The sequence below is a fragment of the Euprymna scolopes genome, chromosome 22, assembly GCF_053919585.1.
Source record: "Euprymna scolopes isolate OS-2025 chromosome 22, ASM5391958v1, whole genome shotgun sequence".
Taxonomy (NCBI): Eukaryota; Metazoa; Mollusca; class Cephalopoda; order Sepiida; family Sepiolidae; genus Euprymna; species Euprymna scolopes.
In genome coordinates this window covers 27,432,647-27,444,696 of record NC_136503.1, presented here as the reverse complement: position 1 = coordinate 27,444,696, position 12,050 = coordinate 27,432,647, and the positions used below count along the sequence as shown (strand labels likewise).

Here is a 12,050-nt window from a genome sequence, read left to right as displayed (position 1 = left end):
ACGTTTTACATTACTTCTATTTTCCTTTTATCTAAACATATTGCAAGGTATAGTCCTTAAAAGTGTGCATATTAGATAATTTACACAGGGCATGTCAGTATATATATATATATATATATATATATATATATATATATCTGTGTGTGTACTAACTGGCTTACGTTGTACGCTATCGCTTCGCAATTTAGTTACTTGAAACCAAAATTTTCAATGAAGAATATTGTAATAGGGCGACAATATCGAGCCATGTACAAAATGACGTCACGGTAAGGAAAAAGGAAGATACTATAAAATGGAGAGAGAGAGAGCGCCTTAGAGAAGACGAGTAGGTTCGAGATTTGGGTGACATTACAGCTGTAACGAGAAGCCACGCGAGGCAAGAGAATGAGGAAATATATGTCGTTGTTACAAAAAAAAAAAGAAGAGTTTATTTATTTACAATTCTTGTCCTATGTTCTTTGCTGCATACTTTGCTACAACGTGTTGGGTCTACGTGTGTAAGTGTGTAACGTTACAATATTTCATTTACATGTTTGTTGTAAACACGAGACAAAAACCTTAGCGTTTATTCATATAAATAAGTAGACATTTTAGTAGTTTTGATTTATTTCCCTTTTTAACTAAAGGAATGAAAAAATACTTCTTAGCGATAGTGCGTATTAAAGCAGCTCTTTTAAAACTAATTAAAAAAGAAAATTTGTCCGAAGAACAGTCTCTACAGAACTCTTTTGTAGAATTTTAGTCTACGAATTTGAAACTTGATAGTGGATTTATCCTTGTGGAATAACCCCAGTTTGCCCTTAAGCTAGTAAAAATAGCTATTAAGGAGACAAAATTCAAAAAAATATCGGCACTTGAAAGTCGGTATAAAGTGCTCTTGTATGCATGCGCAAACATAGGTTAATACTAGCGCTGAGACGATTAATCGGAATCAGAATTGAGAATCGGAAAAATCGGAACATTTTGGGGTATCGGAATCGGAAAAACTATTGTCTAATTTCCGATTCCAAACCGATTCTTTAAAATTTTTAAATAAAAATGGAACAAGCAAAAATTGTTTTTGTTTATTAGAAGTTGTTCCTTTACAACATAAGACTGAGAAGAGCCACATAATGATTTCATTTACTGATTTAACATTGATTAGAAGAGTTTAATTTATTTTATTTAATGGTCATTTATAACTTCCCTATTGCCTTTGTAATCGTTTAGCATCTATTCGCTAAAATGTCTATGTGCCCTCATCTGAGGGAGTTCATATGATTATTAACAAATTTTAGGGGGGGGGGGTAAATTTCGTTGGCGCCAGCTGTACATTGGGAGGTTTGTCATCGGTTCTTCTGAAATAATTAATTTTTTATGACACCTTTTTAGACACAAGGAAATCCTCAGACTCTTCATACCTAATTTAATTTGTTTTTTTATTAGTTTTTATTGCAAACAAAGTAAACATTCTAGAGGTCACTTGCCTATTCAATATCGAAAAAAAAAAGCTTTTCGCACCTATTTAATAAATGGCCACATGGCGACTATTAGAGACTTGCGGCATTAATATCAAAGACTTTATATGTTTGAATTTTTTTCTGGTGCTGGTTTGATGCCCGGAAGACTCGTACCGGAAAACTTCTCCCTTTTTGCTAGGTAGGAAAACTGGTCCCTTATTGAATAAATATCGATTGAAAACACATTTTATGACCGTTCTTGAAGGAGATACTGGTTTTAAAGGTGACTACGTACCCTCATAATATTAAAAAACATATTTTTAACTCTTGTTTTAAAAAACAAACTTGTTTTTATTTAATGTAAAATTTATTCAGCTCGAAAAACATACAGTGTTTACCGATGTATTTGAAAATTACAAATGGCGTCACACTCTCTGTTGAACGCTGTAAGTTTGGGAAAAGGAGTTAAAAAAAACTGTACAAAATACTGTTAAAAACTCGCTCAATATATGTTACCGTGGCATAAATTGACATATTCGGTGGGGGTTTAACAGTATTTTGTATAGTTTTTATTTTTAACTCCTTTTCACAAACTTACTGTGTTGAACAAAGAGTCTGGCGCCTTTTGCAATTTTCAAATACATTGGTAAACACTGTATGATTTTCGAGCTGAATAAACATGTTACATTAAATAAAAGCACTAAAAAAATACCCAGTTAGGTAGAAAAGTAACTTATCTTGCCTTTGATAACATTTATTTGTTGTACATTTGTTATGGTACAACTTTTTCGAATCTATGTGTATAGTAATACAAACCCTAAATGCTTTTTTGACCGAGAAGCGGCATCTGGCGACAGTTTAGTGAAATGCATCAAGAAAAGATAGATGGCCACCGTCCGCATACTGCACAAGTGCCTTTTGTTGTTTCGTGAACACAAAAAGTGTTCAAACTAAATTGAATTTTCTAAACAAAATATTTGTTTTATTATTTGATAATACAAGAAGTGTTCTCTCTTTTTTGTTTGTTTGTTTCGTAATAATATAAGAAAATTTAAAAGTAAAGTATTTTTTTTATAAATATATGGTTTCGTTTTTCGTGTCTGCCGATTGGTTTTGTTATATAATCAACCTTATCCACTTTCGGTAGCTTGATATTTTTTTCCGAGCAGTGATCTTAGATATTACCTAAAGTATAAAAAAATTATTTTCTTTTGGAGTGTTGGGGTGGGGGTGGGGGCTCGTATTAAAATTATATCTATGTCTGTATTTTCTTTAATTTTCTATTTTTTAGCGATTATCAAGACCCCTAAGATATTATACCCTCATGTCGACATCATTTCTCGTTCTCACGTAACACTCGACGCTAGTTTTTTTTTTTTTTACTCAATAAACGCTTCAAAATAAATTAAACCACTAACAACTTAGCCAGCTAGGTCGGAAGATCTATTTTGCCCTTTTAAAAACAACCGTAAATAAGTATAAATATTTAAAAAAAAACATATTATGCAGTCTGTAGTCTCGTTTATGAACAGGATAAATGCTTTAAAATAAGTGAAACCACTAACAACTTAGTCATTTAGGTGGAAAACGGACACTTAGAAAATCGATTTTATTTTTTTTAAAAACAACAATAAAAAAATTAAAAAATATATATTTTTAAATATTATTGGGGGGTATAGTATCTTTTAAAAACAACATCTCCTTCAAGAACGGTCATTTTACATCAATATTTATTCAATAAGGGACAAGTTTTTCTACCTAGCAAATGAGAACGAGTTGTCCGGGTGCCAGTTTTTTTATATTTTGTTTTGTTTTGGCACAAGTGAAAATATAGATGAAAATCTCACAAGTTTATCAAAACTTTGGAAAGGCAAACATTGAGAAGTTTGTTAACTTAAAAACAAAAAATTCATTTACATTTTACTCAAGTCATTTATTTTCTCACAAATAATTTTACCAAGAATTCTTCATAAGTTTTGGTTTCGATTTCAATTATCGTTGAGGGAACTCTAGTGATCTATTTTTTTTAATAAATAAATTTTTTGAGAATGTTCATAAACTTTGGTTTCGCTTTCGAGTATAGCCGAAGGAACTGAAGCTGATGCACCAAAGTCATGCAGATATATATTTTTTATTTTTGAAATCGCAACTTTATAATATATAAAAATCGATAGAACTTACATACATACGAAATCTGCAAGAATTAAAATATCATATTTAAGCGTACTTTACTGGGTACGCCGGTCGTTCGTGCTAACTTAGATAAATACTTTTGCAGTTTTAACAAGAGTTACAATAATATCAGAGCATCTCTATTAACGTCATGAATACCAACCTCAATATATTACATATGAATGAGTATGTTGGGGAATTTCCACAGGTTCCGCTAGGTGTCATTATTTGCATCTCGTTTTTGTTTTTGTTTTGTTTTTTACAGCAAAGCAAATCAATTTAATAACCCACCAAATTTATATAATTAAAATAAAATTTAAACATACATAGAAGGAAGGCACATAATAGTTAACGGATCCCAACGCACTCTCCATGTTAAAAATGGTTTTCCAAATAGTAACATTATTATTTAGAAATTAGTTCATAACAATGGGAGGGGGGGCGTTGTTAATATTTTGTTCTTACATCGTTTTCTCATTTTACCTACTAATCATCGACTATTTTCAACTGTATATGAAAACTTTTAAGTAGCATATTGTATACTAACGACGAACTGTTAAACTTGGCTTTGTTTAAAATAAAAAAAAAACTTTTGTTGTCTTTCAATTTGCAATACATTACAAGGAAAACATCTAAGAAAAATATACCCGGAAATTACCCGGGGGTTTATGCAATAATTTAAAAATTTACAAAAAAACAAACAAATAAAAAAACAAAACAAAAAACAAGTCTCTAATTAAATATTTATAAATATTAAAAGTATCGGAATCAGAATCGGGAATCGAATCGGAATCGGAAATTTAGAACGGAATCAGTAATTGGATCGGAATCGGGAAAAATTTGTGAATCGTCCCACCACTAGTTAATACGTTAAAGTAGATTAGTTTTTGACTATTTCTTATTCATCTGACGATTATTTAAACCGTAACAAGCAAGGCTCGAGCGATATATGTTTTGGTTTCGATTCTAATTGATAGCACCCTAGCCAGTCCTTTTATCATTTGAAATATCTCCTATATAACGGGTACAATATGATAATCAATAGCATATTTGTTCTATATTAATAAATACGAAATTTCATCAATTAAAATATCATATATATCCATATTTTACAAACGAGCCACGTCGGATAACCACCAGTATACACTAGGTACAATATTACAATCAATAGAGAATTGGCTCTATAATAATAATCAATACAAAATCTTCATGAACTAAAAATACCATATTTAAACATATTTGCAGCTCCCATATATGACACCATATATGACGTATACATGATGTCACCTGCTATTGCGGCATACCTGACGTCATAACACACACACACACACACACACACACACACACATATTGTATATATATATATATATATATATATATATATATATATATATATATATATATAAAGTTAGTGAAAGAAAATCACAGCAATGTTCGATTAGTAAGAAAATTTCCAAAATAAGAATGTAATATTTATTAATCTATCAATCTATTAATCTATCAATCTATCAATCTATCAATCTATTAATCTATCAATCTATCAATCTATCAATCTATTAATCTATCAATCTATTAATCTATCAATCTATTAATCTATCAATCAAGTACAGAACAACACCGTCTCTGTCGTTTTCAAATCCAAACAAAACGGAACGAATAATCGGGCGCCTTTGTCGGGCCGACTTTTATCTCTGTTTATATCTATATACGTGTTCGTGGACAACTATTCTATATACTAGTAGTCTAAGAAAATAAAACAATATATATATATATATATATATATATATATAAAATTACTAACTAGCTCTACCTACGTATTGAGCACTTTTGAAGTAAATACTTAAAGTTTACGCACAAATCTATACTTTCGTATATTGAATTTATGTGAGTAAATGAAGTAGTTATATATATATATATATATATATATATATATATATATATATATATATATATATATATATATATATATACAGGGTGGGGCCATAAGTAACGCACCAAATAAGTAAGTGATGTGAATCTGTAAAATCTGCGGGGCAAAATATATTTTCTTTTCTTTGGATATAAGATACATCTTCTTTTATGATCGTATCAGCGTGTACAACGTGTTTTTCAGTTTATTGGTTAAGTTTGGTTTTAATAAATAACGTTAATTACTATCAGAATTATTTCAAATCCTTTGGTGCGCGACTTATGGTCCACCCTATATATATATATATATATATATATATATATATATATATATATATATATATATATATATATATATTAGGGTTGGGACGATTAATCGGAATCAGAATCAGGAATCTGAAAAATTGGAACTTTTAGGGGTATCGGAATTGGTATCAGAATCGGTGCTTCTTCTGAAATAATTAGTTTATGCCACTTCTCTTTGGACGCAAGTGAAAAGTATAGATGAAAACCTCCGATGAGTTCATCAAAATCTTGGATGAGATACATTAGCAGTGTCAGAAATCGCCATTAAAAATGCGTGACAAAAACTTGAATAATAAACTTACTATCTTTCGAAGCTTATAACTACTTAAAAAATGTAATTTAAACCTTATTTTTTATTAATAAAAAGAGCAAAGACAAAATTTAAAAATAATAACAAATTTAATAGCAAACTATGCAGTATTTGCTTTTTTAAATCGATTTTCTTTAAACAAGATTTCAAGAAAATCAACGAATTTTAACTTACTTCGAATATAATAAATATATATAAATTCCAAAAATCACTTACCTATAAAAATACTAATCAATGGGTACTTCCATTCTTCTTTGTTAAAAATTTATCCATATTTATCTTTTATATTCCATGCACTTTTTAAATGAAATAATATTTTAAGCAAGGATTTAAAAATACCGCGATATCAGATGGCACAACTGGAAGAAAGGGGAGACAAACGCCTCCCTTTGTTTCAGTTAAGAACTGCGGTGGTCCGTAAGCGCCATAATTAATCTCCCCTTTCTATTTCTGGCATGTGTTTGCTGTAAATGAAAGTTAGTCTAATGGGCCACCGTACTTGAAAAATGATCACATTTGACTTATCAGTTTTTGCTGTTTAAAAAGATTCCACTCGACCAAAAAGAAATACATGAGTTTTTCATTTAATATATTTTATTTCTTCTTTATAGAATGATTTTTTTTAATCTAAAAAAAAAAAACATTGAATGAAGCAGAAAAACATTGTTGTAGGTATTCAATCTTTTCAGGACAAAATTTAAAAAATGTGAGGTTTCACTTAAAAAAACGTGGTAATTAAAAAAAAGATTTTAAACTTTTGATTTACAGGTAAATTTGCACAAAACTATGATTTTTTGTTTTAAATTTGATTATTTTATTTATTGATCTTTTATCTTCAATTTGTGATATATAAATCTGAGGTGAAAAAATTAATTATTTTCATTTTAATAGACATTTCAAAATGAGGTGGGGGATTTAAGAAAACGTTTGTCTAGAATATTATATTTAGTTCATTGGAAAGAGCATAAAATTTCACATTAAACCAGCAAATATTGTAAAAATTGAACCAATAGAAAAATTTGGATAGATTTTTAAATTGAAAAAATTGAAAAAAATTTAACTCGTAAAATTCAATTCATTTTATTACGTAGAAAAAATGGCTGCATGAGCGCGCGCAGGCACTTTGTAAACACTTTTTTTTTTAATAAAATAATAATATTTCTATTATCTTTCCAAAAACTTTAATAGTTTATTTTGGAAGTATATTCCATAAAGAAATTAAACAAATCTCTTTAAAACGAGAAATTATGAGTTTTTTTATATTTTATTCGCAGTTTTGTGTTAAGGGTGTCAAAAAATTCCCCCAAAATTCTGACACACCTAGAGATACATAAAGAAAAAACATTCTGAAGATTTTATCAATTAAAAAGAAAATTATATCTACATTTAAACTTATACACCGATCTCAAAAAGAAGAATTGGCTTGGGACATTTATTACTGTAATTAACAGAAAAGGAAAAGAAATAATAAACAAATACTCCAAAAATAAATGCTACCAAAGGCAAGACTCTTCTACATACCTGAATAAATTTATTTGTACTTGTGTGTGTATGTGTGTGTGTGTGTGTGTGTGTGAGAGAGAGAGAGAGAGAGAGAGAGAGAGAGAGAGAGTGGGCGCGAGTATAACAGCATTAACAACAGCTGCATGCAAATAACCGAGCCGTGTGCAAGATGTCACAGCGAGAAAGAAGGAAAAGAAAAGATTATAAAAAAACGTAAAGCGTGGTCTGAAAAAGAAAGAGATAGACGTGTTTACAGGCATGCACTGAGAGCAACAGAAAGAAATGTTCTTAACATGGTCGAACAAAGACAGAGTACCACGTCTTCGACACGGCAGAGTCTTGTTAAGCACAATGGTGTCCGAGAAGACTTTTTAACAAGACACAAAATATTATGCTGGAAAGTACCTGTAAATATATGTCTTTGTTTCAACTGAAAATGAAAAACTCTATATGCATACATGTAAGTTCTGAGTGTGGGCATGTAAGGACTACGTTATATATATATATATATATATATATATATATATATATATATATATATATATATATATATATATAAAAATAAAAATAAAAGTTACAATAAGTTTACTAAGGTAATCAAAATGATAAACTTAAAATATATTATAAATATTAAAGAGTTAATATTTACAAGTAAAATAAACTCAGCCAGATGTAAAAAGCTCAATCATTTGTTTTTATTAATCATTTGTTCACACACATATATATATATATATATATATATATATATATATATATATATATAAGTTCGTTATCTTTTTTTTTCTATTGTATTGAATTACTGCGATATCCTGTATACTCTGTCCCGTGGCAGTCGTCTGCACCAACGGGGCTTAGCAGTGATACCAAAAAGCATTGATGGTTCTACACAAAGCCTTCACCACTATAAACAAATCATCTGTGTGGATTTCTGAGCGATTTAGTTGCTGTGGTGGAAGCACATACGTCGAAATCGATTGGTAACGAAATCAATTGGTAGCGAAAATCAATTTAATGTGTACCATATACGCATGCGCAAATCTACATTTATACGTGTAAATAGGTTAATTTGTAAAACTTAGATAAACATGTAGTCTTAGCTTAGATGGTAGTGAATAACGATGTAGAACTATGTTTTGGTTTCGATTCTAGCTGGTAGCACCCAAGTAATATTTTTTTTTAACTTTTGAAATCACTACTAATATATTTGGTACAATATAATAATCAATAGAGAATTGGTCCTATAACAATAAATAAAAAAGCTGCATGAATTAAAATATCATACTTAAGTGTATTTTACTTGCTCTACTCAAAACATTTTTCAGTCGAACTCAGGAATTTGCACGGAATTTCAAACAGAAGCCTTTATTTAATCGACGGGGAAACGATGGTCTCGTTTCGTCAGCCATGACTAATCGAAAGTCTCAAGTAATTCGCAATTGTAATTGTCGTACTGAGGATTGAACGTTCAACCCCCAGTACTTTATCCACTACGCCAACGCCATGTGGCGTTATAATATTCAGAAACAAAATTTTACACGAAAATCAGAATTTAATTTCACGGCTTAAAATACTATTTATTTTGATTGAGATTGTCGGACTGACTTCCTCATCCTGGTTGTTATTGTCACAACGTTTCGGCTGAATGCAATTTGGACACCTCTGATAGAGAGAGAAAACCTTGAATAACAACATAGGTTTAAAATTAACGAAAACCAACTAAGAATTGTCCTAGTGGTCCTAGACGTTGTATCAAAGTTTACAGTTACCCAAAGGTGCTGAGTTCAATCCTGAACGAAGGCAGTGAAAAAGTAACATTGAAAAACAGAGAATCAGCAACTATGTCCCAAAGCCTAGCTGGAGTCCGAACACGGTACCCCGTAATAATAATAAAGGGTTGGGTTCGAGACTCCTAACAAAAAACCGTTCACCTGACGAAGGCCGGAGGGCAAAACGGCCGAAACGTTGTGACAATAACAACCAAGATGAGGAAGTCAGTCCGACAATCTCAATCAATGAAAACAACTCATCTCAAAAATACAGACAATTACTACTATTTATTTTGTATCAACTATTTGGGCCCAAATATATGTAAAATATTCTAAAGTAACTATGCTTTAAATGAACACAGTTTAGCTTAGGCACCGCCAAAACTGGAGGGGGGCAGGTAAGTACTTTCAATGGACCGTCTTTTTAAAAATCTACCAAAAATCAGGTAATTATCCAATCAATACGAAATTTTCAACAATTAGTAAGAGAAGAATGAACTTTATAACAGTGTACTTATTTTTCATAAACGATATATATATATATATATATATATATATATATATTGGGCTTACAAAATCACCCTTGTTTTGAAGGGGTTCGAAATATGCTTAAAATAATCATCTGTAACTGAAAAAACATTATAGATTAAAAAAAAAAAAAAAAAAAAAACTTGTTTGCGTACCTTATTTAAACGTCTGAATATCAGAACTTCGATTGTGTTTAATTATTCCGCTTTTGAGTGTTGAAGTGTGAAATTCGGTGAATATGTTAAGTAAAATAATTAATTTAAGTTAAGCAAAAAAAAAAAAATTATTTTAAAATATTTATACGAAAAAAGCCATTTTAAAATCTTTGATAAATAAATTAACAATTTTTTTTAGCAAGCCGAATAATGCATGACCATTATTTAACAGGACATGCTTTGAAGAATCGATATAAAAACACAAAAACAAAATTCGATAAATATTGTGCCCTTTGTGTTAAATATATCATCATTTTTCGATCCCGTTTGAAAACGTTTGCCGCCTTTCGACTACGGTGGACCAAACGCGCTGAAATAATTTTTTTTATTCTGCTTTAAATTGCCCCCTCCATTTTGGGGACCCTGGCCCCTACATACATACACATTAAAAACCAAACTTATTCAAATGGTCACCCATCTGGTACTGGCCAGCCTCAGCGTTAATAATACATTGAAATTTTCGTCGCTTAAAAATAAGTTTTTTTTGGCCTGTTTGGTCTTCGGTAGTTTGCTTTTTATCAAGTACAAATGTAAACATTGTCTAAATCGACGCGAAGTAACTGGTTGTCTATATGAATAAGTGGAATTATTTGAAAACCAGGTACTTATATTATAATATTTTTGCATATTCTCATAGAAAATTACCCTAAATCTTAGACAACAAATAAATAAATTAATTCTTTCAAAAACTTCTTTTTTTTTTTTTTAACTATTTATATACGTTTTTTGTGCAAGACAAAAAATGTCAATTGTTAACTTTTGGGGAAATTTTAACATTTAAAATTTAATTAAAAATAGTAGAAAAAGTGTTACATTATTCTGCTTTCTATATGATAAAATTCAGGGTTTTATCTTTCTGGAAAAAAAGTTACTAAGAAATAATGGATTTTAATAGATGTAATTTCGTTTTAAAAAAACAACTTGATTTTTTGGCAATTTTTGGCGGTGTCTAACGCATTTCAGGTGGAAACCTTATTACGAACCTCTGTGTTGTGACGAAATAAGCATAAATTTCAAAATCTATGAAAAATGGTACATTTAAAAAAATAATTACAAGCTAAAATAGAATTTATCGAATCATGGAGTTATAATCGTATGTTTTAATATGGAAGAGTTATGCGACCAATTCAGTATAACAAGCTGACTTATCTCCCTTGATTTCAATTGACTTAAATTAAGAGCCCGCTATTTTTAAACAGAACGTAATTATGGACTTTTTGTTTGTGTCTTAGAAAAACATCTAGCACATCTTCAACTTGATCATTTTTTCGCAATTTTATGAATTAATACTAATTTTGTCATGACATGTAAGTACGTAATAATGTTATAACCTGAAATGCGTGTGTTTATTGTTTTAACGATCAAGATGTACACAATCAACGTATTTTTCCCACGAAAAGAAAATACCAAGTGTCCAACGCTGGCCGAACTAATGGCATTTCACTAACTAATGACATTTCACTAACTAACACTCACATATTCAACAAAGAAAGCCAATATCAATATGAAAGCTTCAATGTCTGGCTGCCGTCAGCTTGCCTCGGTGGCACAATCGGTTAGCGCGCCGTACTTATAGACAGTACCTTCCCTGTATCTAAATACAGTGCGAGGAATGCGGAGGTTGTGAGTTCGAGCCTCACCCGAGGCAACGTTTTTTTTCTTTTATTCTGATGTGTGTTAGAAAGGGTTCGCATAAAATGTGTGCATATTATTTAATTTTTATTTATTTATTTTTATTTATTCAATTTTCCTCCCAAACAAGGCACAGTGTCACTTTGAAATAGGGGGCTACTATAAGTTGCAGGGATATTATGAAAGGAGATTAGCAGCAAGATGCCTATTCACATTACACTTGAACTTCTGCATGTCAGTACAGTAGGCAAAGTAAAATTCCGGAAAGGAG

General features: G+C 30.3%; 1 non-coding gene across 1 annotated transcript; it reads left to right on the top strand.

Annotated features, from left to right (window-relative positions):
• The first annotated feature begins 11,684 nt into the window (after nt 1-11,684).
• On the top strand, nt 11,685-11,795 carry Trnai-uau (transfer RNA isoleucine (anticodon UAU)). Its single transcript has 2 exons — nt 11,685-11,722; nt 11,760-11,795. It is a non-coding gene; the product is annotated as a tRNA-Ile (tRNA).
• The last annotated feature ends 255 nt before the right edge of the window (nt 11,796-12,050 follow it).